This window comes from Plectropomus leopardus, chromosome 18 (assembly GCF_008729295.1).
Source record: "Plectropomus leopardus isolate mb chromosome 18, YSFRI_Pleo_2.0, whole genome shotgun sequence".
Lineage (NCBI taxonomy): Eukaryota > Metazoa > Chordata > Actinopteri > Perciformes > Serranidae > Plectropomus > Plectropomus leopardus.
This window is the reverse complement of record NC_056480.1, coordinates 9,817,527-9,843,657: the sequence shown is the minus strand read 5'-3', so window position 1 is coordinate 9,843,657 and position 26,131 is coordinate 9,817,527.

Genomic DNA, 26,131 nt, shown 5'->3' with positions numbered 1-26,131 from the left:
AACGAGCACAAGAAAACTGATGCTGATCCAGGTTTCAAAGGGTTAAGTTTATATTACTGAGTAAACTGTCACAGCACCGCTAATGATCTCAGCTCCAGCCCGTTCACCTGGTCACAGGTGGCGTTGCTCAAATGCTACTCCCCTCGTGTAAAAGTATACTAATGGGACGTCTTCAATTCTTCGCAGGATTTCGGATTGGACCTGACACTCATCAAGCTTCAGGTCACCGTGAGTCAACTCTCCTCCTCTGCAGATGGAAACAAACCCAGGTGGAGGTTTGAGTTGAGATGAGGCAAGGAGACATTTTGGGATCCACAATGACATCACTTGGTCCTCTGGGAAATATGATACCAGCTCCTGCAACAAAGACACTCTGCAGGATCGGGGAGGATGACGTGATGATCCACGAGTGACGTGAGCAAGCTTTTAAGGCAGGTAAGAAGTGTTAAATGTCATTTTATTTCACAGGTGCTGATCTGATACATTTGACACTAAGGGTGAGAAAAATCTGTATTTAATCACATTAATATTACTTTTTGAGCTGATAATTGGCCCCCAGAGGAAAATGTGTTAAACCTATAAAAAACTTATAAACACTTATAAAGAAACTGCACCATCAGTAGGCTTAACAGCTCTTTGCTTGTGAATATCTGTGTGTGCATATATCTGCTTTTTGTCTGTTTCGACTCGCCCAAATTGCCTAAAGTTCTATTGAATTGCAAAAAAAAAATGAAGCCTCTTTGATTTCGGCAATAACATGCATTCATCCAATAGCCACAGTGAGCCTAAATTAAATGAAAACTTCTAATTTTACAATGACAGCACACTAATTTCAGGTTTTATGAGGCAGACTTCCTTGGACATGTTGTTTAAGTGAGGCAGGAAAATGTGAATGTGCATCTTAATTAGAACGGCGTTAAGCTTCCTAGAGGGCTTTGCTTTTGCGCACATTAATTTGGGCTCTTGCCAATCCTCTACAGATCAGTTGACTAATGTGTTGACAAGTGGAGGAAAGTTATCGCAGAATATCAAACAGACCACATTCCCCGTCTGCAGCAGCCTCTAGTACTTGCTGCAAACAGTGTGTGTTTGAAACTGTTTTGAATATTAAAGAGGGAACGATTTGACTGTTACCCTGGGCTAAAAGAAGTGGAGGTAGATATCAAGCTGCAAAAAGGACAGAGATTTGATTCCCTTCAGTTGAGGTCTCTGTTATGTATTTACATGTATAAACATATCAGCGGAGTCAGACACCTTCTGTTTTCTAATGTAAACCGTTATCCGTTGTTCTGTTTAAGGAGCTAAAGCTGCTTATGAATTATAGAAAACACATTTGAACTAAAAGTTGCACTGTTCCTGCTTGCAAAAACATTCGGCTGCTCCCATGTGTACGTATATAAATGGATGTGAGATGTAAGATGCTTAAACTGCGGCGAAGAAATCAATGAATTTGTAATCAAATGAAAAAAAAGAATGTGCTACAGCCTCACAGATTCCCACGATGGGATAGTTTTTCTTTTTAACAGCAGTTTTTTTTTCATCCCTCTAGCTTTCACTTGTTAAAAAAAAAAAAAATCTGCTTCTCATCTCCCCTTCGCTCCTTAGTTCTTTTGCTTTCTCACAATTTCTCTAATTTTCACTACATCTCGCTCTGCACTCTGCCTCATTCATGTCTACTTTTTCTTTCTTTCTTTCTTTTAGTAAATTCTTAATTTTTTGGACAGCAGTTTGTGTTACAGAACATACATCGAGACACAGTTTCATTTCCCCAGCTGTTCAGATTTTCCAAAATTTGAGAACGTCACGCGCAGGCTTGAAAGAAAAAAAAAATAGTAGTCAGAATAAAAAAAAAAGAAAATAGGGACATTTATATATCTCCACAAAATCTGGCTGGAAAAGTCTTACAAATTTCACCCACAAATCTCAATGAACACATGTTTCTGAAGGCGAAGAAAAAAAGTAATCTTTTTTCCATAACATAAATATAATTTACTCTATCTATCTACTCATGTATTGTCCGGGGTTCAGGAAGTAACCGACACCTTCTGAGGGCTTTTTTTGCAAGCAGATATCAAAATACCAAACAGATATTTATCAGGGCGCTTTGTCTGAAAATCAGCACATCCTAAAAAAGAAAGTGGGGAATGTTGTAAGCGTCTAATCTTTTTATCATGGGGTTGCATTTCCTCTCACCCCTCTTAACCCTTGTCTTCGTTTTAGACAGTCGTACCTTCGCTCCAGTCTCCACATTGTTCATAATCACCCCCGACCGTCTCCTCTCTCCCTCCAGATTTAGCTGTAATCCCCCATTTCTGGTTGCTACATCTGCACAGCACTCAACAGCTGGGGACAAACAGACATAGACCGTGTGTGTGTGTGTGTGTGTGTGTGTGTGTGTGTGTGTGTGTGTGTGTGTGTGTGTGTGTGTGTGTGTGTGTGTGCAGATGTGTGCATGTGCCCATACTTTGGCATCTGGTCAGAACTTAAGCCCAGGAATAGCTAATGCTTGTCTCCAAAAAAGATGTTGTGACAGAGTATTTGTGTCTGGCTGAACGATTCAGGAAGCTGCAGACTGACACAAATAAGTATCAAAGCAAACAGATAATGCCATTTAGAGTGTGCAAAAAGCTGCAAATAGAGTGCGTCTAGTCTGGTTTGTCAACAAGTCTTAAAAAAAGGAAATCCGGACTAGAGATTACATGTTTTATTACCAGGAAGTTGGATTTCACACGTTCTGTTCGTGACTCTGAACTCCTGCCGATATCTGAGCTTCTCAACTCACGGAGACTGAAAGACGTTTTTTACGGTTTAATTTCAAGCATCTGAACGCTATATCCTGTTCAATTTTTAAATCATCCGTCTACAGCCATGCTAGCAGTTTCTGGAGGTGATACTTAAGGCCCTGACACACCATGTTGGGCCACTGGTGAGCGTCTGTGTTGCTAGTTTTTGTGGTTTGTGCTGCATAGTTGACTCCGTAGTCGCCCTTGTCGGCTGATTGAGCATGTTGAATGAGTGGCGGAGATTGTAAGTCAGAGAAATCGCTGATTGGCTGTTCATCTTAAGCAAAATAGTGCACAAGAAGAGAAACAGAGGTGAGGAAAGCAAGCAAATATCTAGTCAAGAAGGTGCCCACTCACAAGTTGTTGTTTTTTTGTCTTCACTTCATCTATGCGTCCAAATGCACAAATATTTTCACAACAACATGGACATCTAGAATTAACAGTGTGTTGTACAGTGTGTTTAACTGCTACGTTTGGTGCGTAGGTATAGCTTCGGCTGGAGCAGCTATGTGACCCGCCCACCATATCTATGTGCAATATTTTAAAGGGCATTGTGCAATGTCTGATACACGTTACTTGCTATGAATTGACCTGTGCAAGGTATGTGTGCAGATATTATGTATGGCATTTGTGCAATGGGTTCCTCCTGTATTGGCGGCAGGCAAGTTTTGTTTTGATAAGACACAGCCGGACTCTGTGCACAAGCTAAATTTTGCAAGCCAACAACTGATTTTTAACACATATAGCATGCTGACTTTTGCTAATTAAACTATTAAACTAATTAAGTATAGCTGAGGCTGATGTGATTTGTTTTGCACGTAGTTGGTCAAAGCATGGAAATTAACCTTTAACCAGATAATAGTGGTAGATGAATACTTCGGGATCAGTCATAGTCATAATGTTGTTCTGCCATAGCTAAAAATCAGGGATCATTAACGTCATTAAGGTTCATTGCATCATGAGTAGTTGCTCCAAATTTCATGACAGTCCACCCAAAGCTTGTCAAGATATTTCACGACATCACAAAAAAACAACTGTGATGAAGGAAGAAAAGACTAATAATAATAGTTTAAGTAATAGTTATTGAGATCAAAGTGATGGACCAAATAACATTGTCATATTTGAGCTATGCTGCTTCTTTCCTGGTTAAAAGTACTCTCATGTCCAGTACAAGCATAAGGTTTTACAAATGTACAAATACGAATTAAATCACATAAGTTCACGCGGCATTAATATTTCGTAGGGGATTTTTAGTTGAATGACACATTGGTTTTGTCAAAACCAATTTTGAACATTTCATCTGCTGAACTCCAGTCTGATGAATCACTGATATGACGGGGCATTTTATTAAAAGGTAAAGTGTGTTGCACTCCATAACTATATTTTATACCTTGTGTGAGCATGTGTCAAATCTACTTACTTCAGCTGACTGCCTCAGATGTCACAAGGTATCTTGACTCACTCCCCTCGGGGAATGTTTTCCCAAAATGTCATATTGACAAACTAATTTTGCAAATGCCTTTCAGTTTCATTTTTTCCCCATTTTTTGTAGCCTTTGATGCAAACTATGACCGACACGCTGCGTGACTCAAAAATATACATCCGAGAGGAAACAGAAATACGGGAACCAATCTCGTGAAAACATTTTTGATTTTACAAACAATCTGTGTTTATAGGCTGTCAGTGTTTTCATCGTCTTTCGTTGACAGCTATATGCATTGGCTTCAGCAGAAAACTGTTTCTTATTCTGAAGCATAAATAATCTTTGAGGCTGAAGCCAAAGATCTGTTCGCAGCACATAAGACTCGTGTGAGTGCCACATTACACTGCAAAGTGTTACTGGCCATAATGATAGATGAGACGTTAACACAGACTGTTGCAGTGAAAGAAAGAAAGAACAGAAGTGGCATCTTGTTGCTAAAAGGATGGAAGATCGATATTTTTTATTAATCAGCCATATAATCATAAAGTCACAGCCTTTTCATAGGTAGATTTAATTGTTTTTTACAGTAGGTACAGCAGTTTTTTTTTAAAGTTGGCAACGTCTGTGGATAACGTTTGCAGATTGCACGTCCTACATACCCTACAAATTTTTTCCCAGCTGGCAGCTCGGATTTACGGGAAACCCAGCATCGCATGAACGCAGCACGACTGTTGGTTGGAAGCCAGCAGAGGTCGAGCATTTAACAAGCCGCACCTGTGCCTAATCAAACCCCTGCCTTTATATCTGTGTGTCAGTAGACGCTGTAGTGAAGAACGACTTTTTACTTTAAACACTTCATGTAAAACTGTGGCTCATGTGGTATGTTTCACACGGTACGACCCCTCCAAACTGAGCCACGGTGTACTGTACCAGGAGGCTTCATGTAAAACAATTAACTAATAAAATCCCAGCATTTAACAATCACTCCCCATGAACCAACTCTTTAACTGACATCCCACTGATCTGCTCCAACATCCTCTGTCAGCAGGAAAATTTGACTTATAAAAGAAGATAGGAAAGGTTGGAGTTGTGTTGAGCATTGCATCAGTAGGTCAGGGTTTATGTGGGTGGGGAGGTCATCCTGCTGAAAGTGTGCTACGCTTTGGTCTGAACACTCATCAAACAGCTCATCAGCAAAACCAGCAGGTCGGCCCTGATGAGTAAAACCTGACTGTAAAACTAACCCAGCCTGGTTTGCCTCCCAGCAGGGCCGGAGGTCACACCGTGTCGTATCCATGTTAAATGGGTTTTAATCCCAATCCCTCCCACAGAGCATTGATAGAGCCATCAGATTTATATTATCTTTTATTTTTTTTTCTCCCTTTGCATATCCACTTGTTGTTACTGCCCTCTCAAAAGAATATGCACATGAAACGGTGGAAGTGGAGGCAGCATTTAAAGTGACGGAGTAATAGAGAATTCCCATGTGGAATAATGCAACGTATCCTCACATAACAGTTCATACAATATCTAATTAAAATGCATATATAACATTTCGAATGGCGTCATCACGTAACGTTACATACTTAACATACTTAACATTAAGTTAGTACTTGACTTAAAGTCATGTCGGTTAGATTTAGGGAAAGACTTATGGTTGGCCATCTTTACATTTTGAACTTTACGTTAAGTTTCGTACGTTGGGTTTTGGCAATAACGTAAAGTTGCGTAGGTGTGGCTTGGGAAAAGAATCACAATTTGGCATTGTCACATTGCATACTGAATGTAAAGTAATGTATTTAACATAAAGTTTCATAGGTTAGGTTTAGCAAAAGAATCATGGTTGGGCGTTGCATTAGTAGTTAATGTAAAGGTACGTCGGTTAGGTTATGGCAATATTGTAAGTTAGGTTTAGCAAAAGACTCACGGACAGGCTTCATGTTATATTCATAATGTAAAGGGATGTACTTAAAGTAAAGTCACATCTGTTTGTTGTAGGCAAGTAAACTTATGTTGGTTATGTTTAGGAAAAGAGTCATGGTTGGGTGTTGTCATGTTATGTGCTTAATGTTCGTAGGTCAGGTTTAGACAATAATGTAAATTTGCAAAAGTAGTTTAGTTGGGTGTTATGTTGCGTACATAATGTAAAGGGACGTACGTAATATAAAATTATGTAGGTTAGGTTTAGTAGTTACATAGTTTAAGTTTAGGAAAAAAATCATAGTTGGGCATCCTTACAAAAGTAATTAATGTAAAGTTACATACTAAGGTAAAGTCACATAGGTTAGATTTAGGCAATAACGTAGAGTTATGAAGGTAAGGTTTAGGAAAGAATCATGGTTGGGCGTTTTCACGTCAATAAAAAGTTACATAAAATTGCTTTGGTTTAAGAAAATTATAAAGTTAAGTTGAGGATAAGAATCATTCCCAAGTTATGTACTTGATGTAAAGTTATAAGTTACGTACTTAATGGTTGGGCATCATTAAGTTGTGTACTTAATTCAGAGTTCGGTACTTAACGTGATGACGTAACCTAAAATAACTCAAAGTTAACTTGGTTTCATGTGGTTTGGACCACCTGTCTCCTCTGAGTCATTTGAGTTTGTTTGACTCATCCAACAACCGCGATCTGCCTCCTGAAGTGGACTTTTAGTCTTTATATCACTTCTTTATTTCTGTCAGCACACTCTGGTGCACTACTTCCTGTAGGTATACATACAAAACAGACCAACAGTCCACGAGAACAGTCTAATTTATTGAAAACTGTATTTTTTTATCTGTAAATAATTTAACAAGCGTTTCTCACTTTTTTTTACTTAAGAGGCTCAATCTTCAACATCTCAAAGCTGTCAAATAAATTCTGACACCTACATATACAATATATTAGATCATGGAAGAGATGATTAACAGCCTGTAAAATTAAGGAAGCACTTCCCATAAACGCCTTTTGTTTCCCGTCAGAGAGGATGTTTCTACTTAAGCCTGTGTGCTTTCTTTCCCTCTCACTTCCCTGAACACAATTGAGATTTTGGAACAATTTCTTTTTCCCACCACTTTCACTTTTTCCCCCCAGCAGCCACTGTGAGAAACTCTGAAAGCATTAGCAACGTTTACGCTGAAAAATTGATCTAAAAAGTAATCTTAAAGATTAATTGATGTTTAAATGCCAGTTTGCACTTCTGGCAATCTCTACTGGATCCAACTTTTTTTTTAAGTCCCGCACATCTTATTTCACTTTCATGAAGGATGATAATGATTTTTAAGTATTTCTTATCCATTACATTTCTATGCAATTTAAATAAAAGAGGCTTTTAACGGAGAGCCTGGGACTTCCTAGTTCATTTCCCCTTAAATGACCCAGAGCAAACCTCGCTCCCACTGTGGCAGCGAGGGGCAGGAGTCAGTACTGACAGACGCTGATGACTTCCAGGCACGGCCTCAGTTTATCCTCGTACCGCTAATGCTGCTATCCTCAACTACACCCCATTAATAAGAGTTTGAGAGCATTTTTTTGAATGGAAACCTAGATGTAGAGAAAGAGTGATTAAGAGACCTTAGATGGCATTTTATCCTTTCCAACAAGGATATATGAGAGGAGGGAAGTCTGCAGTCGTGACATCTGCACCGACATACACGGCACTAAGCTCTTAGGCCATCGGGATGTGTTATGAAATACTGTTTATTTCATTAAGTGAGATCAAATTGAGGTAAAACATACACATCTGCAGCATTTGTGTTTAAATCTACAAATGGATATTGAAAGAGCAAATAAAGTAGATGCAGGATGAGTAAAAAAAGAATGACGCATGAGACGTGGTCTGTGTCACAGGGGGCTTTTTTGAGTGCAAATGTGTGTGTGTGTGTGTGTGTGTGTGTGTGTGTGTGTGTGTGTGTGTGTGTGCATGTGGATACATGCTTAAGGCAGTACTTATTCAACAGAATGAAAACAAGTCAGAACACGGTTACATGGTTCACCTGTCCTGGCAGAGCTGTTACACAATCCCTGCTCAGTTAAAAACACATCACAGTGAAGTAAAGTAAAAACGACACTGGTTTTCTGCTGATATCTTCCACAAGTTATTATTAGGCTTATTCATATTATATAATTTTTAATTAGGGTCACCATGGGCAGTGGTTAATTCAAATTCTGTGTTCGCTTTACGTAACAAATGCCCCTCCTTGCAGTGTGGCTGCTCTGTCATGGATTGTTTTTCTTAGATAAATTTGTCATACATTTGTCACCGCAGACTGAGCAGACAATGTCTTCAAGTGAGGTCGTGTTTGTTGTTTTAATACGAAGACTTACTGTACATTTGGACGACACACTGACTTGGTATTCACAGTTTCGTAAGTGGAAATTTCCCGATAGCTCCAAGTTGTGACTTACACAAGTGTCAGAGTCTATAGAGATTTTTTGGTCCTAAAGATGATAATAAAACGCAAATAACACCAAAGTATTTACATTTTTGTAACTGCTGCCTACAGCTACAGTCTTCTTAAATGCCAGGAAAAATGTGAACTTGAACTCCCATGTCAAAAATACCTCAGAAGTTCATTTTGAAGGCAGTAAGAGTACAGATTAGCTACAAAGCAACATTCCCAACAACCTGTAGAAGTTTAAGGTCTTATGAAAAGACACTTCAGCTGTCAGGACACTTTCTGTCCTGTATTATTACTTTAACCCCGGTATGTTTAAGCGTCCTTAGAGCTTGGGTATATCAACATTTATAACAGACTGGCTTTTCCCCCGACTCTACTTTGATGTGAAGTTGACTGGCTAACTGGTTGTGATTTTAGTGTACAAAAGGTTAGTGGTATTTATTTTTTCATCCAATCAACAAGAAAGCAAAACAGTATATTTCCCAAAATATTCAACTACCCCTTTAACTTAAGTGGATTGCAAAAAATCTCTTTACTTATCGTACAGAAAACAGTACGGTGTTGAAGAAGGGCAAACCAAGCGGAAACCTCAGAGGATGGTTGCTGAAGCCGGTGTGAAAGAGACAGAGAATAGCGGCTATATGTTTACAGCTAGTTTAAAAAAAAAGGAAAAAAATGGTTTTGGTCTCTATAGGTAATTTCAAAATTCATGAGAACTTTATGGGGGGTGACTTTTTTTTTTTTATAACTCCCCATTTAGATCTCATTAAGGTCCACATATGTTCATATTTAAGGGCGGGGCCACTTGAGTGACAGGCTGTCTGTGAGGTGTCCTTATAGTCTGAGTCAAAGACTTCGCTCCTTCACAGCTCCAACCTCCTGTCCACAAATGGTAATTTCCAAATCCAAGACACCAAGATGTTAGAGACCAAAATGTTGAAGTTGAGGCTTTAAAATGGCAAGTTCACAAACCAGCAGGTGGCGTCAGTTACATCCTTGCACTCCATGGGGCAAACTCACTAAAACAGCCTAAAACATTTCTTTAGGAGAAACGCGCTGCAGCTTTAGAAACAAAGCCAATGGCTGATGGCAAAAGCAAGGTCACCTTTAGTTTTAAGCTTCGACTTCGGAGCGGCCAGAAGGGCCCCACCCGAGGATCTAAGGCTGCAGACTGGCTCATAAGGTGTCAACATTTCTGTTATGTAAGTTGGGGCCAGACCCAGATGAGCTTTAAAAGTTATCAGTAAAATCTTAAAATCAATTCTAAAATAAACAGGGAGCGTATAGAGGGAAGCCAGGATTGAAGTGAAGTAATGTCGTCTGTTAAAACCACTGAGAAGCTTAAAGCTGCTGCATTTTATACTAGTTGGAGGCGGGAAAGTGATTTTGGATTTATGACAGAGAGGAGGGAGTTGCAGTAATCGAGTCTGGAGAAAACTATTGTAGTACATTTCCCCATACTGGCCAAAATAAAACAGATTTCCCACATTGACCTGTAAGTAGTCACCACATCACCAAGCTTCCATCATCACCTATTTTATGAGCACATGCAAATTTATTTGGATGTGCCACTTTCAGATAATACTTGGCACTTACTCGGCCCTCCACACCCTTTTACCCAGCTGCTACAGACAACAGGGAGATCACCAATCCATTTATGACAGATCACCAGCGAGGAGAGTCCATCAAAGCTGCATAGTACCCACTACCCCACTGGCCAACATGAACACTCCAATTAATCCTTCACTAATACGATTTTTCACTGGAACAGTGAAATTTGCCAATAGCGATGGGATGATTTAGAGCACCAGACTGGGCTGAGCCCCTCATATCTCCTGAGATGAACATAGCTTACTTTGTATGCACTAATGCCTCCTTGAAGCCCATTGGTGGAAATCCAAATGAGGGCACATCACCCTGGATAGTATCCATATGTATCAGGCGACCAAGAGGTCCAGGAGAGGCTGCAAACAGACCATCCAGCTGTTGTGCCAGTTGTGTGGTAAACACAGCAAGGATTAGCCCCTGCTCTTAAGCTTGGAGATAATGATTCGAAATGGCCCACGGTCAAAGGTCACTCGCATGTGTCCTGTTTTGTGGCCGTAATAATATGCTCCCTGTATCCTGTCTGCATTTAGAAATAAAGAGACCTCTGGTCCACGTTGGCGCCTAAGTATCCATCACACTAATACACACCATTACTGCCAGGCTAAAATAGATATTTTGTAAGCATGTGATAAACTAATATGCATGATCCCATGCACAAACAAGCAGCCACACAGAAAAAATCACATATGTCTAATACACACAGACCTTTTCCCCCTTTGATGAGTGAGAAATGCAGAGACTGACTTAACGGGCACTCAAAACCTCTGGATAAAGCGTATAATTTGCACCAGGTCGTATGAGGTCTTTTCATACATTATGGACATTAATAAGTGATCTAATGTATGAGTACAGCTCAACTCATTAATGTCAACTGATGAATATGACCTTAACTCCCTGCAAATATTAAATACTGTTGCACAATGTCAACAGACCGGAAAGTATAATCTGTCTCTGCCGCAGCAGCAGCTGTAGTTATTTGATATATTCATCGTAAATGTCCTCTGGTCCAGAACTCAGAAATCCGTACGGGGCCATAATGTACCTTTGGAGTTCAAAGCTGTGAAAAGCTGCAGCAATGTTGATGGTGGAAAGCAGAATAAAACACGTTCTGTTTCAATAGCACATTTCTTTCATAATATCATTAGTGCACAAAATGTACGCCCTTAACTGACCACATCCTCAAGGTTTCAAGGTTTTTTTTAAATTAGTACCTAAGGGTAAATTTGTTCACATCCTGGTAATATAATGATAGTATCTGCCGTTAAGAGGCCCTAATACAGCTGTTAGATTAGTTCTGCACAACACTGACAAAATGTTTTCCAATTTATTCCTGCTTTAGCTCAGCAACCTCCTTTGATTGTTTCTGCGAATTTGACATCTTGTCATTTTCCTCACCGGTGAGGTGCTTCAATGCAGAAAGCTACTGATTCAGTATACTGTTTTCAGCTCAAGGATTCAGTGGTTTGTTTGTTTATGTCCTGAACACCTCTAGAATGCTAAAAAGGATCAATTATCTTCTCCCGAAACAAAAACAAAAACCAACCCAGCTCGAGGTCCACTCACTAGCTTTTTCTTGGTCACCTGTGTGTCCCCGGAGGGAGACGGATCTGTTGACGTTAGGTCGGGTTGACGTTGTTATGATTTCATCAATGGAGAATGTAAAGCTGACGTCACTCTGTGTTAAATGTTTTAAACGGGGGCACTGTGGTGGTCAAGCAACAGCATTTGGACAAACTAATCATGGATCCATGTGACGGCAGCATGAAGCTGGATACAGATATGTATACAGAACCTCAGCTCTTTTGGATTACACACACTTTGGTGATAGAGGAACAGAGTGTGTATTTCAGAGATGCCGCCCCAGTCCCCCACAGCGTGATGTACCTTTACATTCTCTATAGGATATCACTTTATCCGTGATAACTTAAAAGTCAAATATTAAGTTTCTGTTTTTTTGGACGTGGGGAACAATAGTGTGCGTTTAGCTTGGACGCTGAAGGTAGCTTTCGACGTCACACTCATACGTTGAAAGTACTGACAGAGCAGCGCTATTTGACGAGTTCGGAGTGAAAACGTGCAGCTTATATAACTACAGTTTTCGTACGGAGCAGCTGTATTGGATTTTGTCAGGTTTGGTGATGTTCCTCCGGCTTTTTGAGTTGGAAATCTGACTTCAGGGTGCGTTCCAGTTCAAACTTGACATTATGAACTTGGAAATTCCTTTTCCCCAGTACAAACGGTCTAAATCAATGTTTGTGTTTTTGCTGCGTTTTCATGCCATGTTTATGGACCTCAGAGATTAGCAACTACATCATCAGACTATCAGACAGCATGATTTCTTAACAATAAGAGTTACCAAATTATCAAATTCAGGTGTTTGTTTTCAAAAGGTTCACAGCTGGGAGAACGCCCCCCTCAACAGCGATGACAAATGTAAGAACAGATGACTTCTTTCCCAACTCTGTCTTGTCCGGTCACTTTCTACTGAAAAACCTGTTGGACAGATAGGACTTGTCTCACACGCCGCTCACTCAAACAGCTTTCCCTGCACAAACATGTTTCTCTTAGAGTCCCCTTCTCCCCTGAGGAGACAGTGAGAGAGCATGCATATTCATGACAGGAGCATGTGTTGTCATGTTACAGCTAAAGACAGGAAAGCATGTTCCTTTTTGCCCTTCTTCGGGTGACACGCTAAGACCTTCTACATACAAACATAAGTGTGGGATGCACAGGAGGCCATGCAGAAAGATAGATTCTGATAATAATGGATGCACGGTGCCGGCAGGAGAATGCAGCCTGTTTAAGAATGGTAGCTGAAAGCCAAGCCATTTTAGGGGGGCAGATCCATAATGCAGAAATCCCAAGAGGCAGCACCTGCCTGCTTATACAGGCAAGAACACACACGTTTCTTTCCCAAGCGCTCACACACAGCATGCAGGGCCAGTGGAGGCTGTTGCTGCGTTGGTGTGAGGTGCAGAGTGGGGCCCCTCTTGGGCAGAGGGTCTTTGTTCCTCTTTCATGGGCTCTGCTTCCCTCTGATGATGGGCCCATTGTCCGCGCTTCCAGTGGACCTGCACCATTCAGGCCTGCTGATAAAGCCCCCTTTCACAAAACCGAAGCAGGGGAACAAGGAGGTAAAGAGGGAGAAAGGGGAGGGAAAGGCAGTGATGGAAGTGTGGAAAGGCAAAGGAGATGGGGAAGGAGAAATGCAGCGAGAAGCGGAGAGGGTTAACGTCTCAAAAGGCATTGAATACATTGATCTGATAATAAGGCCTTAATTGGCATTAAAATGTCTTAAATTAATCTTTAAAAGGTCTTAAACATGCAAATGCATGGGAAGTAGGATTTTGTGACTTTTTTTCCTGATGTTTCACTGTAAAATCTCAAAATTAGCTATTTAAAAATAATTTACAGAGTTCCTCTCACATTAACAGAGCCAAAAACGCGCATCCTGACAGCAGACGATTCACTGTGTGCTATATTTATTTTACTGTATCTTGGTCCACAATTTGGAAATGCACAGTCACTGAAAATTGGCTATTAAACCAAGATTTTGCAGCGTGGCTGAAACTGATAAAAATCAATCCATAGGCTCAGTGTGTTTTATCCAAAAAGTTTTTCCAACTTTGCCAAATTGGAAAGAAGGCGGTGAATCCCTCCTGCAGAGAGAGAAACATTAAATTGCCAAGAAAACTTGCAAACTAACACCAGCTATTTCATAAACATTTGGGCAAATTTGCCCCTAACCCTGAAGAAATTATATTGGTTCATGTTTTTATTTTCTTCAGCTTTGCTAATTGTAAATTGGACTTTAAAGTCATTCAGAGTGGCAGTAAAAGAAGTCTTTAAAAGTCTTAAGTCTGACTTTCCTTAAGCTGCAGGAAGCCTGCAAAAACAGGAAAGAAAGGGTTGAGATGGAAGAGAGAGTTCTGGAGAGATTTTTAGAAAATGTAGTTGTTATGAATAGAAAATAACTGCATTGGAGTGGAGTATTTCAAGGTGGATGAAATTGGCCTCATCTGCTGGTCTGAGATAAGCCATCAGGCGAACAGAAGCTCTTGTCTCCCTGGTTGTTTCCAGCCTGTTAGATCACACACTGCGCAGTCAAACCCAGCACATATTCAGCATGCATCGCATGACCCTGGATGTTTTTTTCCATCGCTAAATTTTTTTCTGAACTTTGAGGCGAGCTTTGTACCACCCTTAATGAGAGCTAACATCAGCGCTTGACTCGCAATACTCTTGGCCGCTGTTCAGCAAAACACAGATTACGTAATTATGCAGATTTATTTATTTATTGTGAGTAACCATGCGACTGAACCAAACATGAGGGTTTTTTCTTTTTTTTCGCTCTGGAAAAGCGGGCAAGGAGACGGAAGAGAAGGAGGAAAAGGAGGCAAAAAAGTGACCGCTGTCCCTGTCATGCGGAGCCGGAGGGGATGCTGCTGAGAATGTCACACAGCGTTCGGTCATACCAGCAGGGCTTGGCCTTGAGGCAGCCTCTCCCCTTTCTCCTCCGCAGGATTAGAGGGGTGTGTGGTGAGCACTCATCATGGTCATGCGTTTTTTTTCACCAGCTTGCTACACAAGGGAAAACGCACACACAGAGAGCAGACAGAAGTGGTAAACAGTAGCCAAGGACCACAGGGAGACATGGACTGGGGCCACAGAAGGACAAGGAAAGAGTGAGGCAGCTGGTCACTTCAGATGGTTAATGATCCAGTCGCCTTTCACTCTGAGTAAAATGCAAGGGACCAGAAATAACAGACTTGAGCTGAGAGAGATATTAAAGCAGATTTGCCTGTAAGATTTAATGAGATCTTCCAGCCATCGAGATCTTTCTACCAAGAAGTCCATTAATCTGCCATGAAAATCTAAAAATAGACGCCCTAATGATGAGAATGTGTCAAGCAGACTCTGTGCACCATTTTTGGTTAAATCCTTGTGACGTGATGCACTGCTGCGGAGGTGGTCATCGTAACATAATCTGTGCTGAGCCCGTCCAGAATGCTCCATGTCAAAGTGCAAAAGTTTAAATGAGGCGTCACACATTGATGCTCATGTTTGTTTGTAGAAACATACTCTTTTTGACGTTAGAATAAGAGTACAAATTGGCCAACAACAGAAAATAAGTGCAATTTGAAATTAATTTATTGACCAACCTGCTTCAATAAACTGAAAGTTAACATGAGAAAAATCTTCAAACTCTCTGTTGTTGCCATTAATGTGACATCGATTAAACGCAGCACACAAGGACCGCCGCTCTGTCTGCCCAATTAGCATGAGCAAATACAGCAGCTAACATCTGACACCGAGCCATTAAACAGTCACACCAACCCTGAAATGGCTCAGTTCTGTCTCATCAAAAGCTGTTAGGTAACGCTAGCCCTGTGATGCTTACAGTTAGCCCTGTCACTGTGCGTGAACAGGTAGACTCTCACCGTAAATGTCTGCAAATTGTAAAACAGTGAGATTCGAGAGCTCCTTAACCTTTGAGCAGAGGACAAGATCAGCTACCATATAACAGACAGGTTTACTGATTTTTATTGCCAAGTCATAACATTGTTATTATTTAGAAATCATTGTAGATGTGCATCTAACATGTATAGATTGTATATAAAGATGTACTACTTGACAGCCCCCCTCCCTCAAATTAAAGCCAAAATATTGGGCTACCATTGTTATTGTTCAGAAAGTTTATGCTGCTTTGGGTTTTTTATGTTTCACTAGAGGCAGATGCTGTTTTGTTAAACACCACGCCCGTCATGCCTTTTTTGTTTCTGTGATGCCAGTATGCTGTCTAAAATCACACACTAGAACAACACAATGCTGCTGTTGTTTGGTTCTGTGTAAAAATACAAAGGAGACATACAGAAGAAACTTAATAGCAGGAGCTAGAGAGAGAGGCAAAGAGAGAAGCAATATGTTGTTCTCAGCTCTTCAATAAAATATAATTTTAACCATTTTGGATAGTCCAAAAATATAAAAGTCATGTTCACATGTGGCGGGGGCAGTGGCAAGTACTCAATATGTAAAACGAATACTGGCGTCTAAAGGAGTACTAATGCCCATCCCTACTCTTAACATAAAAATATAAAATAGGAGAGGCTGAAGTGTCCTCTGAGAGCAAGCTGGTGTGTTTCGACACATAAAATGAAGATGCCCTCCTAAAATCAGAACATAAATAAATCAAAGCTGGTGACTCAGTTTGACAAGTCGAGCACTCTCATTTGGACTTTTTTAAAGCTTAAATGTTCGCCACATCTGTGAGAGAAAACTAACAAATTGCTTTGCCTATCCTCATCAGAGGGAGTTCAAAGCGGCCTGGTGCGTCACGGCACTTAAGGTCGAAATAAAAAGTGAACTTTCTGAAAATATTCAGCGATGATTACAAAGCACTGCCAAAAGCCTCACAGGGCGCATTAGTGTACCAAAGCAATGAGCCATTTCAGAGGTGCAGTGTCCGTAGAGTTTGAATTTATTTTCATTTTAATCCACTAACTGCACCCGTTACATGTCTGGTATCTCATAGGCTCGTGCGTGTGTGTGTGTGTGTGTGTGTGCATGTGTGCAGGGGTCATTCAGAGGGCCAGAATAGATTTAACAGGTATCAGGAATAGAGCTGAGCAATTATGTAAGCAAGAAGACCCACTAAATGAGCATTTGCATAAATCCTCACACAAATAGAGCTCATCTGAAAAAATAAAAATCGCTGTCGCTCAGGCTCAGATAAAAATAGCCATTTTGTGAATGGAGAAGGGGGTTGCAGATCCATAGGTTACGATGGTAATTACAGGCGGGCGAGAGGGGGAGACAGGAAGAGCTGAAGCTGAGCGGCGAGTAAAGCCGCAGGGAGGATATGTTTTTAGAGGAGACGTGGATGTGTTCAGGACTTCCATCCACACAGCAACAGGCACTGGGACAAAACAACAAGAAGAGAAAACAAGAAATGTGGCGGGAGGAGAGGAAAAAGATGAGGAGATAGAGTGTGAGAGGGAAAACGAGAAAAGAACTTGTGACTTATGACTTAAGTATGTCATGGCGACAGTTGTGGTTCTCTGATTTAAATTAAATCATATTCAACAAATAAGACTCAAAGTACATTTAAATTCAATTTACAAAAAAAGCAGAACTGAGAACGTAAAGAGACAGAAAGATTAATTTCAAGCGAGGGAGGTATAGAGAGACAGAGAGATGGGGGAAGTTAAGGAAGGCAGAGGGAGAGGGACGGAGCAGGAGGGGTAGGTTAAGTACAAATTTGGAACCGCACAAGCCAACCACACACTGAAAGACTATAATTTGGATTTTCCCAGAATAGCCAGTAAACGAGGGAGAGAGGAGGGACGGAATAACATAAACTCTTTAGCAGCACGCAACACGCACAACAACAACACACTCCCCAGGACAGCCATCATATCTCTCTCTCTCTCACACACGCACACACACACACACACACACACACACACAGAGTCATGTACTGTATGTAGAGGTTTACATATAGGCAATGCACACACCACTGCACTTAAATGTACACATACGCCCACACGGATGAGGAAGACAGTTACATGAACATGTGCAGAAATGACAGTTTATGTGTAGATGGTGAAACTCTCCTCTCTGTTGAAGGAATATTTCGACATTTTTAGGAAGACGCTCATTCGCTTTTTTGTCAGATAAGAAAATAGAGACGACACTCATGTCTGTACAAAAATTATAAAGCCACAGCCACAAGCTAGTTTGCCTTGCTTAACATAAACACTGGACATTGTCAAACATTGTCTTAAGGTAACAAAATCCGCCTACCAGTGGATCATCTTGCCCTCACCATAGTCTGGCCCCAAAATATATCTGAATTGCTGTCGCCGTACCAACCCGTGTCAATCTGGGATCCTCAGGGAGGAACTTGCTGACTGTTTCAACCTCACAGAATAATGATTCATTTATACTCAACATTGGATACATATTTGGACGAAGCCATATGTATGTACTTTGGTTCATTTTATCCGTATTTGAACATGTTTTCTAAAAAGCTTGCAGATATGGACAAAACAGCAGTGTAGTGTAGTTCAAGCAAGATACAACTGTAGGAAATGAAAACATTTTAAAAATGTCAGAAGGGAACAAACTGATAGTGAAAAAAACTCTCTGTCCACATTTTAATGTATTCAATGGCCTCACGGACCACAAACGCTGCCTCCGTTATACATTATGACGACCTCCTCCGCAGTGACCATGTTTGTCAGAGAGTTTTGTCTCCAGAGTCATCCACTGTATAAGACAATATAAAGGACATATGGAAGATGTGAGCACTAACGGCGACAACATTTGAAATGAACACCTCTTTTTTTGTGAGTAAAGAGATTGTAGTATTTGCTGTAACAGCTCCTCAATTGCAGATCAAACCTGTCTGAGGAACTCTGGCTTCTATCATCAGTATCTTTTTTACCCACTTTTGAAAACGTATCTTTATTGAAATGCTTCTCTTTAATGTCTCCTTTAAATTTTTAGGTTTGGTTGCTTTTGAGTTACAGTGACTCTTAAGTTTGCCTCACTCTTGAGGTTGCAATCAAGTCTTCCACTGCTCTATTTTCAGTTCAGATTTACCCATTGTTTTTACATTTTTCTTGGTGTCTTATTTATGGTTTTTAAAATTTCATTGTTCTTAAGATTTCCTCTTTTTTTTTCCCTTGGCTTGTTAGTCAAGCATGAACAGTTTATGTTATTGTTGTGTTTTTTTGTGTAAAGCCCTTTGTAAACGCTGGTTTTTACAAAGTGTAATGAACTTTTGTATTATTATAATTAGTGAGCTGTAGAAGTGCTGATCACCAGATTGGGTTACCTTTGGAGAGAGCCAGGCTATCTGTTTCCCCCGTTACCCGTCTTTGTGCTAAGCTAAGCTAACGCACCGCTGGGGCGGCGGCGGCTTTGTACCTAGTGTGCAAACATTCGAGCATTGTCAATGTTCTCATCTAACTCTTGCCACAAAAGCAAATAAGTGTATCTCCCAAAATAAGAAACTACTCCTTTAACATTTGGGTGTTTTCTCTTTCGTCTCGACTACCCATGAGGAGTTGGATCAACCAAACTGAACGCTCTGTACTCAGGTCTGCACATTGTTGTGTTAAGATTTGGGAGGGTTGCGTGTCGTCCCACAGAGAAGTTTACGTGTATCCTCAGAGAACCATAATTCCAGTCTCGGACTTTCCAACGGCGGTTGCTGTAAATCTAACAACACAATTGATTTATTCTTCAATTTTTCATTTTTCTGTCATTGTTTTCCCTTGCTGTGGTCATTGTTGTTCTTTACTGACAAAAATGTCTCTGTAAACGATCACGCCACTTCTACAAGTCATTAATACCTCTGCTCCATCCAAAAACAGCTGAAACCAATAACCCCATCAGCAGCAGTAGTGTCACGGCTGATTTATGGCTTTGCGTTTAATACTTCTACACAGGCCTGCGAAGCACCGCACACAGTGAGCTCCAGATATCTATCGCTGCGGAGGTTATGTCCTCGTCAAGACCCTTTCAGCTGCATGTCAGTTGTGCAGACAATGCACAGACGAGCGTGGCTTCCAGCAGCTGTCTATCAAACTTGGCGATAGTTTAAAATATACGTGCATTCAGCGTAACTGGACGCAGATGTTGTGTGAAACTCTGCAGGATCTGACATGCTGTCTAAAACACTAACAGAATGGATTGCAAAGGAGTATAAACAAAGTGTCATTCACCACACGGCACTGAAATAAGATGAAAAATCTGCTCCAATATGTCAAGACTTTCCATATCTGTTTTACATGCAGCTTTATTTCATTATCATGTAGGGAGTGGATGTTTTAACAGCACGATTCTAACTGGAAGATAGCTGGTTTTAATTCTGACTCTGCTGGGAAAAACCTAATGGGGAAGAATGAAAAACGATTAAAAAAATGCTTACTTTAATTTCAGTAACTGCTGCTAAAGTGCCCTTAAGCAATGTATTAACAGTGGTGCGTTGTAGGTAGATGAGACAGCTGTGTACTTGAAGAGAAGCAGTAACACAGTAGCAAGCTTTGCTCCCACTGATAAAAGGGGTAAAACAAAAGAATAAATCTTTTGACTCTGCAGTGCGAATACATTAGTAAGACTTTTATTTATTCCACAACGACTCCTCAAAGAAGTATAAGGACATATAGTACAGTACAAGAATTGGGAAATACAATAATAAAAAAGAAAACTATAGGTTAATAAATGAATAAACAAATTTACAAAAAAAATTGATAATTACTTGATAGTTAATAAAAAGTAGCCATTATTATTTAAATTTTGTGTTAAATAATTTTCAAATAAATATACTACAGTGAAAGTAATCTCTCATTTTCCAAACCAAGACAAATTAATGATGCTCATAAGCTATATTATTATTCTGTCAAACATTAAAGGGATATTTCAACACAAAATCAAAGACACATATTTTCCCACTTATCTGTAGAGCTGTTTATCAATCTCGATTGTTTTGTTGTGAGTCGTCGAGTGTTGGAGATACCAGGTGTAGAGGGTTTTTTTGGCACTTTGAGCACCGTAAGTCGAGTGCGTTTTAATTCCATAATATCGGAGAGAAGGCAGACATCTCTACAGCCGATATCTCCAACACTTGGGAGCTCACACCAAAACAATCTAGATAGATAAATAGCACCAGAGTTAAGAGGAAAAATATGTATTTTTGGTTCAGGGCGACGTGTCTCTTTAAGTACATTTACTTGGAATGTATACATATCTCTAAATATATCCAAATAACATCTATCCCAATCTGTCTTAAACAACTATAGTCATAGTAACTGAACTATAAAACTCATCATGCCAACACTGGAGATCCATATCGTTGAGTCTGAGGTTAATCTGAAATTTAATATATTCCTGATTGGTATCTCCGCATTGGCGCCATAAATGTGATAACCCACATTCATTAAGATGCAGCGTGCTTATCTATTTTCAGTGTGTGTGTTTGCTTCTCATACCAGCAGAAATATTTACACAGTCACTGCCGTGCTCTCTCTGGACTACAACCTTTTTATTTATTTCCTCCTTGTCTGACTTAATGTGCGTTAACATCTAAACACGAGCTCGGACGGAGAATAAAAACAGTGAACAAAGCTCACGACGACTGTGGCGATGCCGTCAGCCCTCCGCACCATGTTCTGTTACAGCAGGTCAAGCGGAAGAAGTAGGTCAGCTGTTGATTGAAACTGGGTCAGGTTGGCCTATTGCTGATGGCCCTTGGGCCAGGCGATGTGGGTATTAAGTGTACGCTGCCCTCATTAACAAACAATAATGTTCATTCCAGGATTATCACCCTGTGATCCGACTTGATGACTTAACCCAAGTGTCATTTTGACTGTTAAAACTAGAGACTCGTGCAAGGTTGGATAGAAATTAAGGTTCATATACATTTTTAGGTTTTAGGCATTTTAGCAGAAGCTTTTGAGTGCAACAGTAAAATAAACTTCAGTTCCTAAATCAGCAAAATTACATGCAGCCAATAGTATTTCCTCACAATATTCTTGTATGATATGTTTGGGTTGTACTGTATTTACAGAAGTTTATTTTTTAGCAGGGATATTTGAATGAAAAAAGTCCAAAGAGTTTCAGGGAATTTACATCTTGCCTGACATTTCTGGGTTGTCCTGACACACTAAATATCTCATCTGGTCCAGAAAATAGGTTAGAGAAATAGTTTGAAATGGTTTAAATCCCTTTTTGGCTGAGAGTTAGACGATGATTGATCTCATTCTCACTTCAGTACAGAAATATGAAGCTACAGTCAGTAGTTGGTCAGCTTAAAAATGGCACAGGGCCTTTTGACCTTCAAGCTAAGTTCATGTTTGCAGAAACAAAATCCAAGAACAAGTGTCAGCCAGGGACATCTTGTAGACACGGGTGTGAACGGTGAATAGTCTTGGCTGTCCAATTGTGTTTAGATCACTAAAATGCATCTTAAAACCACATGTAAACAGGGTCTTGACATTAACATGGGTCTTGGGTGATCAGATCACAAGTGGACAGCACTGAACACAAGTTCATTTGCTGAAGTGATCTGGGAGGCATTTGACAACATCTCTTTTGTATTGTAATCGCTAATAGGTTGTGATGCATCCCCAACAAGGACGTAACATGGAAATATGTAATCAGTGCAGAACGTGGTGGTCATTTTGCTGCAAGTCCATTATGTATTGACACAACCGCTAACGTGACCAGCAAGAATGTGGAAGTCATGACTGTGAATGAAGAGCAGGTCCCCAGGAAGTGTGACAGACGTTGAAGCCAATTTTCAAAGTGGCCAAAAAGTGTAATTACATCCATCACATGATGCCATTGGGCCTAAAAAGCCTTATTCTTATAGACTTACATGGCAAAAGAAATGTCTATAGATCAACCCTCACAAAATGATTTGTTTCATTATTTGAATTTGATCCACTCAGTCCAATAACAATTCTTAAGTCTGAAAGAGTCACGCGATTTAACCATTTCATCCCCATTCAAGTTATGAAAGCGCTAAACCAAAGGTAGCTTGCTCTGCTGGTAGAAGTTTCTAGTGCACCTGTTCTTGGGGCCACATAGTGCAGAAGCAGTGCCGATCATCTTGATAATTTTTTTTAAAAGAACTTTTTTGGCTTCATGCACCATTGAGCAACCTTCACAGGGGTGAATGGGGCCCTGCCGCCAAGGCTGTATCCAGTTCTCTTTATAAATCCATGGCGGAGCGCTCTGACCTTCTCATGTAAGTAATATAGACAATAACAAAACATGACCACAAGGGGCCAGCTGGATAGACACATCATAGACCCAGGTGTGGATGCCGATGTGTTTTGACTATACTTGGGTTGAAATCACCAAAAAAGGGACTTAGAGGTGCTTGTAGTTGGATTTTGATACAGTTGTAAAGAACCAGGTTAGCTATTTCCCCCAGTAGAAAGAAAATAAGCATATTTCCATGACCTCTGATGAATGAAGATACAGTTGAGTATTTTCTCCGCGGTTCAGGTTGTTGTTTAGATGTCCGTCTTCATCAATCAGTGACTTGAGCCACTGAGCAAATCCTTCCTTCTTGTGGGATATAGTATTCACTTGCTTAAACACATTTGTGATTTTATTGGCTCGGAGTGTGTGTTGTTACCGCAATGTTCTTCTTCTCTATGGTTTCTGAAAAAGCAGCCCGGAGTGCTAGTCACTGCTGAGATGAGTCAGCCCATCAGAGGAAACCAGTATCACCACCAGCCATGTGTCATTACATATTCCCTGAACTTCCCTTCATAGCTCTGTGGCTGTCCTTCATGGCGTTTCCAGATTTTGAAAGACATTCAACACATCTGTGATTTTCATCCTTCATTAGGTAAAGCAAATAACCTAAAGGTAGAGCACCAGAGCTAAACCACAAAGATACAGCTTCACTTGTTTGGTTTGATTTGATGCGAGATTCAATGTCTTTCCGGCAGTAAACAAGCTGGAGGGCACACTTGACATCAGGGGGGGGAAAAAAACCTTGGTTGTCATGACAAGTCATGGAGAAGGGCTTGATGGCGTTGTTTTGCACAACGCGTGGGGCATCATCAGCCAAAATGTTGGCAAGAAAGAAATAATATGAGGTTTTCGCTTCGTCTTCGGTTTGGTTCTACAATTCCACGATGATTGCTTTTCTGCTGTGATGCCAAAATCAGTGAGGGGTGCAGCGGGTAAACTAGATCATAATGGCTTTCTATTCGTCATTTAGGCAACATTGTTCATTTAATGGGGTGACATCCACTCTAATTGCTGCTGAGGACACTCTGTTTCCATGTGGGACATTATTGTCTACATGCAGATTTGACCACATCATTTAGCTGTCAGTGAACGCAGTGACATCCTGTACTCAAGCTAATACAAGTACCCCCCATGCACAACCAATTATTTCAGTTCCCAAGGTCATTTTATTCTTCGATTCAGAATTAAAGACATCTTTTGGCAAGCCTTGAACCATGCTTTGAATGAGAATATATCATACTAATAGCGCACACTGACAGTTAGGATATTTTGGTGGCTTTCATGCAGCTTTGAGCCAAACGTCCAGGCTAATTACATTTGATCCAGGGATCTCCTCGTCACACGTTTTCTCCACTTTAAAAAACACATAGTGAATAGGGCTTGATGAAAGATTGTTATCACCAGGCTGAATGTGTTCAGGTGTGTTTGTTTTTCATGCAAAGGTGCCACAGGCCATTAACACGCCCATCAAATGTGCACGCATGCAACATTTACTCACACGAGACGCACACATGTTCATACACATGCCTGTACACACCGCGTTTTTTGTCTACACCACACAGAGGCACATGATTTATTGTCAACGCTCATGATTATATCAATAAAAAGACTTTTCAGTTTCAAATATCACTTTTGCCGCAAACTGTTTAGCGGGTTGAATTTCTAAACTGTAACAAAAAAAAAGATGATTATCCTTGGCAAAGGATCAAAGCTCCCGTTTTTCTAAAAAAGTAGTACAAGTCCGGATATGAGTGATTAGTCGACAGTTAAATAGTCAGTTAAACTTAATAAAATTATGATTATTTAATGTGATTGCATTCACCCAATGAAAATGCTGCTGTGGTAACAGGAATGTTTTGGGAAATTTGTTTTTATAATCTTGTTTTCAGCAGAGGTGTGGACTCAAGTCACATGACTTAGACTTAAGACTGATTCGAGTCACAAATGTGATCGACTTGACTTGACGTAACTGCTAAAGACTTGCAACTCGAATTGGACTGAATTTACGCCTCTGACTCGTGCCTTTACTTGGACTGGAGCCTTTTGATTAAAAATACTTGATACCGTCCTCCGACCCTAAAGATTAAAAAGCACGCTGTTTAAAATGTGTGCCACAATTCATTTACTGATTCAAATAAAGCGACACCTGCGAGCTATTTAAGGCAGTCAGCTCGAGCCGCACTGATTCATACACACATGTCATACATCACTTTCCATATGTCATCTACCAAACACACCCTCCCAATTAAAGGTGCAAAAATTTCCCAGCTTTCCCTCTGTCTTGTCAAAGCTGCTGCTGCCCTGCATCAGCACAGCTGCCTGCTCTTTCAATCCCACCTCCACCCCAGCATCCACCTGTAGGCTCCAGCTAGGGGGTAAAATATTTAATCATCACTTGCCAATATCTCATGTTAAAAAATATCTACAAGTCTAGACGCCAAACGCTAATTATGCCCTGCTGCTTAAATAAACATCTTAAATGTGAGTTGTCGGACTGAACAAACATTAAAGCTATTAATTCCCAGCAAGTCGACACTTAATACTGCAGATGATTCACTGTGTTTGAATCCAATCTGACAGCATCCAGTCAAGCTGCAGGAGAGGAGAATTTAAAACAAACGTAACATTACTTAGTGCCAGATGGAAAAAATAATTCAAAGATAATTTTGTTTCCGTACAGAAACTATTTGTTGGTCAACAGCAACAAAAAACAAACTGCAGTGTGCAAAACGCCCGGGTTGAAAATCACAAATGGAGACATGACGATTTCCAATTTTGTGCGATATTTGAAGTTACAGAAGGAATAGTAAGGGACGGCTATTGAAAAGATGCTTAGCTAGCAATACCTTAACAGCTATGTAACTTTTTAACAGACTTGTTTTAACAAGTAAATACAAATTTTAAGACACATTAGTGTTTTTTGTGATTTTATTGTAGTATTACTCTGTTGTTAAAATTGCATCACATCAGAATCAGAAGAATCAGAAAAAGATTTATTGCCAGGTATAGTTAACACAATACGAGGAATTTGTTCTGGTGGGTTGGTGAAACATAAATATAGAAAAAGAAAACAGATAAAATAGAAGATACAAATATAAAATATAAAATATAAAATATAAAATATAAAAAGTACGAGTCTTACAGTGCAAAACAAAACAAG